The following is a 7,762-nucleotide window of genomic DNA, read 5'->3' as shown; positions in this document are numbered from 1 at the left end:
TATATATATATATATATATATATATATATATATGCATATACAGAATTGTGACATGATATCAAGGCAAATAACAATGATAGAAACGCCCTCCTGATTATTTCAGTGAAGCTGCGCACTGACGTGCATGTTCAAACTGACAACCAATTCAATAGGCCGTTCATTGTTGTTGGTTAAATAAAGGAAATGCACAAAGCAAAACTGAAAAATGGCAAGTCGAGAACACAGTAATAAAGCAACAACAACAACAACAACAATAGTAATAATAATAATAATAATAATAATAATAATAATAATAGTAACAATACCTGAAAAGGGTGTGGGACATCAAGGGTAAACACCAAAAGCTATTATAAAGCAATGATCAAGGGTCCTCCCAAACTATCTGCTTGTTTTATTCTGTTCTTAAAGGTAACAGTCTCTGGTATAAAATCCTGAAATATATAAAAGGAAATATGAATGAATAATAATAATAATAATAATAATAATAATAATAATAATAATAGTAATAATAATAATAATAATAATAATAATAATGATAATGCTTTTTTTATTCACTATTAAGGGTTTATAAAAAACGTTGGGGATGATGCTGGACAATATAATGTGAGGTTACATAAAGAAGTATGTAAAAAGTAGAGAAATGGTGATGAAATAAATTTTAACAGAGACTTCCCATGGCTGCGAAACCACAGTCTGCCTGGCCACTGAGGCAAGTACCCTTACCACATCATTTTCTTTCAATTTATAGCCACAAGCTTAGAGTAGGCCCATTCACTCAGACCATTCTTGACTCACCTTTCAACAAAATTGCTGGGAGGCAGCGCTTCTCTCACCACCCTCACTTTCCTTTTCTGGTGAAACTTGAAAAAGTCGATGAGGGCTTGGCCAAAGAGGCAAGTATCTATCTTTGGCCCTTTCAATCTGGACCACCACACAGTCTCTGAAGTTACCAGACAAACAAACACTGCCTGCTCTTCCTGACCAAAAGAAGGAGGTAGGATGATCTTCACAATAGACTCAACTGATAGCTGGATCTGTCCTACATGTGACAGCAGGTGATTGACATAAACCCACAAGTCAGCAATGCTTAGATACAGGACAAGAGTACGATGAATAGTTTTATTGCTCTGTGCTCAACTTCCATGCTTGTAGAGTTTATCCCAAACCAGCAATGACCCCTGGCAGCAATGCCAGGACAAGGATTTCTGGAAATTATCCGTGGGCCCCGGCCCAAAAGTCCTCCAGAACAAACCAGTTTATTCTTGTTGATGCAGTCTCCTCAAGAACATCATTACACTTTCTAGTCACTATTCATCATCATCGTTTGACGTCCGCTTTCCATGCTAGCATGGGTTCTTCTACAGAACTCAGATGTGGAGCTTCCACTGACCACACTGCCAGACTAACAGAGAACTGTGAGCCCATGACAACACTCTAAGTGTCGTGTGTTTTGCCCCAGTCTCTGCTTGATTCAAGACTGCAGCTCTTTCAAAGAGATGAACTGCAGAAATGTGAGTCTGACAAATGGTGACTACAGCAGCTCACCATCAAGGAAGCACTGGAGATGTCATAACCTCAATGCATGTCTGCGCATCATCAGCCATGTCCTCCTTCATGCCCAGAATCCTTCTATTGAATAGGTGTTAAACAACAAATGAAGCATGTAACCAGTGGAATGCATCCATTCCAGAGAAAACGGAAGAGTATGTACTCCAGTTAGGCCAAACATAAACTGGGGAAAGGCATGACAGTCAAGCAGTCATATATAATGGAGGTGAGACATACATTTGCTACCTCTGCCTGACCTTTCAGGAATAGCTTCCTTTCGGCCCATTTCTGGGTGAGATTAGCCACCCTGCTCATCACCTCATCCCAGTTCTCCACCTGGAGATCTGAACCAAACCAAACCCCAAGCAATTTAGGAGAAGAAGAAGAAGAAGAAGAAGAAGAAGAAGAAGAAGAAGAAGAAGAAGAAGAAGAAGAAGAAGAAGAAGAAGAAGAAGAAGAAGAAGAAGAAGAATTTTTCATTGACTCCACAGGCCCATAAATTCCATAAAAAATGAGTTATACAAAAGTGTTACAAAACATGCAGGGATATACATACATAAAATACATAGGGTGCTTGGGCAAAAAAAAGGTGAGGATCAGGGTGTCCCCCACTTCAAGCTATCTTCCACTCTCACTTTCTACAAACTGAACTTGCCCATATGTTTTTTTTTTATTTTTTCCTTATATCTATTAATTTTTTATTTGAAGAGTTTCACATCCTCTAGGCAAGCCAAGTGTCAACATTGGTGTCTCTGGTTGTGGCCCTTGGAATCCTTCTTCCCATGAATTGCAACACCAGTCTGTGGACAGATGTGTAGCACACTGACCTTAACGACTGACCACACAAACTGCCATTTATTGGCCAGGGTCTCCACTAAATCTTCATTCAAGGGCACAGGGAAGCCCTTTACACGTTTGAAAGTTGCTGAAAATCTAAGGTTTTTCACTTTCTCCTTACTCCTTCTTTTGTTATGTAGTTTCTATGCATTTTTCTTTTATCCGGTATTGATCCACATCTAGTAACTATTTTTGGCTTACAGTTTTAAGAAAAGATGTTGTTCTTGTTGTTGTGGTGGTGGTGGTGGTAGTGGTGGTGGTGGTGGAGGTGGTTGTCATCATCATCATCATCATTATGGTGTGAATGATGGTGTTTTTGTAGTTGTCCATTTTCACATCTTTTTTTTTTCTTTCTACTACTTCTAAAATCATAATTACCTCTACTATTGTCTGTTTGTTTAAGTGTCACTTATTTTCAGTTTTTTCCTCCTTTCTTTTTCTCTGTTTTTGTATTTGCCAAAATTTTGGAGACATACTACAACTACTGATGTGACTAACACCCCCCTTTAGTACTGCAGATGTGACTAACACCTCCCTTTAGTACTGCAGATGTGACTAACACCCCCCTTTAGTACTGCAGATGTGACTATATTGAGCAAGCAATGAACAAAATGCATGTTTAGAAAAATAAAGGTACACAACAAAATATCTCGTAATGAACCTTTTCTGTTTTTAACTCTGGTAACAGTGATATTATTATTATTATTATTATTATTATGAAGTCCTTTGCTGGTAAGTAAGAAATCCAAAGAAAATACTTTTGCTCTATTGAGTGAACTATGTTCTGAGTTCAAATTCCACCAAGGTAAACTTTGCTGTTCATCCGTTCAGAGTTGATATATTAAGTACCAGTGAGACATTGGGGGAGTCAATAAAAAAGCTCATAAATAAACTATCTGATCCTAACAATTGGTCCTTCATGCAGCAGTTCCAAATGCTCCTCCCTTCATCTGCTTAAATATGCTTTTCACAGCAATTTGCCTCTCTTATCAGGAATCACAGAAAAGTATTGAGATAGGCTTTGAAGTCCATCATCAGTTTGTTTCTCCTTGTGAAAAATTCAGCAAAATACTAGTGGAAAACTGATGTCAACTGAGACACATAACATACACCACTGTAATTAATCAGAAGTTAAAGAATAGCTTTGTTGCAAGCTGCACATCTCCACCCGAGCCTATCAATCAGCATTTGTGCTCTTATGGTTTAGAACTCTACTACAAGCCATACACCTTTCACAAAGAAATGGCTGAGTGCCATTTTCATTGCTAATACCTTGTTTGCAATGGCTCTCCTATTGCTAAAGCTAATGGAGGTTGTACTATATTTTGCTTTAGTGAGACCCTCCATATGTTAATTTCTGTTTAAGTAATTCATTAATCTTTTCTTCCTGAGAAAGATAAATTGAGCTTTCAGTAATTGGGTCCCCGTCTTTTGATCTTGTCAAAGTTGAGTGGGGACTGATCATGAATTTGTGACCCAAGTATCTAACTCCCTAAAACTGTGGACAGCTGAAGCTGAGTGTATCGACTAACCTGACAAAAATTCCAATTACAGTCTGGTTGATCCACAGTGGTTTATGTCAGACAGTTAAAACTGCCTGATCAGATTTGCAAGGGTTTTGCATTATATCTCTTATCCTCAACTACTCTCACACAATCCCTGAATATATCTAATATACTATTCCAATCACCTACTAATGCCAATGAATGAGAAGCTTCTAGAAACACTTCCAAAGCTCTAAAGAAATTCGTTCAGATCTTCTTGGGGACTAAACAATCATTAGTCTCAAGCTATGTCACTGGTGTTGCATTGTGTTTGTTGCCCAGACATGTGAACTCCAGATCAATGAGTCTAAAACAGACATAACAGAATGGTGAGGAAATTGCTGCTGCTGCAAACAATAGGAATACTGTAAAAATGACAAGTAGTGAACTAGATTGTAGTTCTTCTTTGGGTGAGAGAGAAGAACTGGATCACTTTGGTATCATGAAGAAGCCAACTGGTACTATCTGTAGATGGATGTTTCAGAACTAGGAAAAAACGACTTGAAAGCTGGTCAACAGAGGGGATTGGATAAGATAGGAGCAGATAAAAGACCTTTTAATAAAAAAATAAAACTGGAAGAATTCTTGGATTTTTTCACACCCCATAAAATTCTATTTATGAAAGAGTTATAGACCTGAAGTCCCATAAAGAAGAAAGATTAAATTTTCTGATCCTCAAAATCTTGATTAGATGATTGATTATATAATGGGCTTAGCCGAGTCAGATGTTATGTTAACTGTTTGTTGTACTATCAATGTTCACTGAGCCATTTTGCTTTTATGGATTTAACCAGCAGGAAGAGATAATGTCCATAATTGTTGCAGAATCTCTGAGACTAGTGAAATTGATGTGGTTGCTATTCAGTTTAAACATCTGTAAGTTAACGTCTGTGGGAGTGGTTTGTGCGATCCCAGAGGGTAAGAGCAAGACACACTATGAATAATGAGAGACAGGTGTATTGGGTAGATTAAACTGAGATAGTATACAACTATCTACTAATTCAGTTACACATTAAACAATTGCCCATCTCAAACAAAAGCGTTTGGCATACAGCTAGCCACCTCGCTTCACACTTCATCATGCATCGACCTTAATCTGAACGAACAATATTTCTAATAAAAAGCAATAAGTCTAAATTGTACAAAGAAAAAATATTAAAGAAACAAAACCACACTCATTCTAATACTACACTTCAAATATTACATTATTACTTTCAATATTACCTCAGATATCAAATTTTAATATATCATGAATGCTTATCATGTTTTTCCATATTATATAATCCCATGATAATCATATTATTTTCACCTAAGATAGTAAATTTCTACTCATCAATGATTCATATATTTTATTATTAATATCATTTGTCAGAATCTGTAGAGCATGGAAGCAATATGTATTGCAGTATTTACTTTTATGATTCCCAGCTTTACCATTCAAACATCACTACTACTTTTCATAGCTTTGTTCGGTTCATAAAATAAGTACCAGTAATATATACTGCAATCAATGCAATTGATAATATGCTTTTCTTGTTATAGTTGGTGCAGTGATTAATCATTATAGCTTTTTTTTTTTTAATGTACTAACGATTAATTAGGTCATCTAAGACCTTCCACATGTGTGAAGCTTTGAGCCAAATTGTCAGAAAAGTTCTGTGTTCAACTACCACTAGGATTAATTTAAGTTTTATAACTCTAGTGTCAATAATATTATGTACAGTATATCTTATTGACAATTATGCAATAAGTTCAAATAACAATTATCCTTCTATACAGATATTAGTCTTGGAAGAAGCCAAATAAAATCAACGTTATCCACCAAGAAACAAGGATAGCTGACTAAATACATTACGTTTAATCTTGCCAGTTCAAGTTACAAATTTAAAATTCACTCTCATTAACTTCATTTTCCATCTTTGCACGAGTTTATCATCAATCCAATAAAGATCTTCTATGTGGTTGCTCTACCTGCTGGAGATAACAGTTAAATCACTGTAAAACTACACGCTACTGTCTTTAGAAAAAAAGACGTTTTGGATAATGTAGTCTAGGTCACACAATTCTTAAATCAAAAGATTTGCTGGTCGTAGCTTAAATAGGTAATCATTATGATGCGAGTCCAATCACTGCTCAATCAGTGCTGCTCTGGAGATAAAGTCCTACTGCATCTCCAAACTCTTGTGGCACAATCTAAATCTTAATGTCTCAAGTTCAGAGCAGACATTCCTCATCTTGCATTTATGCTACATATCTTCAAAATCTGTTTCGTTTTCTTATGACAAAATATGAAGAAGACATTGCAAATGAGAAGTGTCACCAATCTCAATCAATCACAGTAGATGAGGCAACCTTTATGTAGTGACTTGAACCACTAGAAATAACAGGTAAATGTCCCTCAATTCACACTTTACCATTTTGAAGGACACATTAGATGATGTATTCCAGCATTGATATCCTGCGAAAAAAGATTAGAAATCATAACTGGAATGCTTTTGAACATAGATTTGCTTAGTTGGGGTTGACCTAGGGTTAAATAACAACAAACAGTAACAAAATAATCCCTGTGTTCATAAAATCAACTAAAGATGAACAATGGAAAGAAAAACATATAAGCCATCATGTGAGTGTAAGGCTCCACAATATGCTAGATATAGCAGTCAAATCCCTTTAAAATCACATCATCTTAAAATAGAAAGGATATGTTGGGTAATATAGTCCATGCTACATTATGCCTGAATAAAAGACAGAGTAGTCATTGTGGAAACACCTTTGATCATAAGTCTGCTCAATTAGGGCACCCCCAGGGGAAAAAAACCCCACAACAACAACAACAACAAAGAAAAACACGTTTGATTCCGTTCCAAGACTACTTTTGATTACTCTTATTATTAAACACAAAGCTGTAGAGCAGGAGAAATAGGATGCTGTGTGATGTTCATGCCTTTCTAAAGGATATTAGCAGCATAAATAAGATGAAATAGCATTATCTGCAGAAGAATTGAAAGTAGTCCATCTCTTCAGCCTCTCTTACTCTGTGGCACTTACCAAAAAGAAATCAATGGTGGTGTTCACCTGAAAATATTACATTTTCATATAACAGCTACGATATCACACTTCAAATACTACATTATCACACTTCACATGTATTGCAGCCAAGCTTGAAAAGCTTTACCTTTATAGTCTACTAATATTTAAACAGCATACCTTGTTATCTCTTTTTTTTTTTTTTTTTTTTTTTTTTTTGCTTTTCTTGGCACTTTCAAGCCTCAACACTCTTTTCAACAACTCTCTCTCTCGCTCTCTCTCCCTCTTTGTCTTTCTCTCTCTCTCTCTCTTTCTTTTTCTCTCAACACCCTTTCCAACAATTCCCTCTCCCTCTCTCTTTCTTTCTCTCACAACACCCTTTCCAACAACTCCCTCTCCCTCTTTCTTTCTTTTTCTCTCAACACCCTTTCCAACAACTCCCTCTTCCTCTCTCTCTCACTTTTTTTTTCTGTTTCTTTCTCTCACCCTTCCATTGATACGCCATGATATCAGGCATGCACTTTTCAGTATGCACCAAAATACATGCTCCCCTTCCCCCCACTGAACACATAGCATAAATGTATGCATTATCCTTAATGCACATGTCATATTGAGACATTTCAGCTAAGTGTCTACTTTACAACATTCTCAACTTTAAACAAAAACTAAATCTGTGTTTCCTTTTTTTTTTATAAGCCTAAATTTTCTATCAGACTGGCAATTCGTTTTTGCTATTGTTATTGTTATATACATATATATATATATATATATATATATAGTAACTGCACGATAAAGTGTAGTATATA

General features: G+C 36.1%; 1 long non-coding RNA gene across 2 annotated transcripts in view; it reads right to left on the bottom strand.

Annotated features, from left to right (window-relative positions):
- Positions 1-7,762, bottom strand: part of LOC106867980 (uncharacterized) — a 637,828-nt gene that overhangs the window by 376,637 nt on the left and 253,429 nt on the right. For both annotated transcript variants that reach the window (XR_008265237.1, XR_008265236.1), the window contains exon 4: positions 306-431. This is a non-coding gene — a long non-coding RNA (uncharacterized LOC106867980). The remainder of the gene's footprint in view (positions 1-305; positions 432-7,762) is intronic.

This window comes from Octopus bimaculoides, chromosome 11 (genome assembly GCF_001194135.2).
Source record: "Octopus bimaculoides isolate UCB-OBI-ISO-001 chromosome 11, ASM119413v2, whole genome shotgun sequence".
Classification (NCBI taxonomy): domain Eukaryota; kingdom Metazoa; phylum Mollusca; class Cephalopoda; order Octopoda; family Octopodidae; genus Octopus; species Octopus bimaculoides.
Note: the sequence above shows the minus strand (reverse complement) of the source record. Positions and strands in the feature narration are given on the sequence as shown.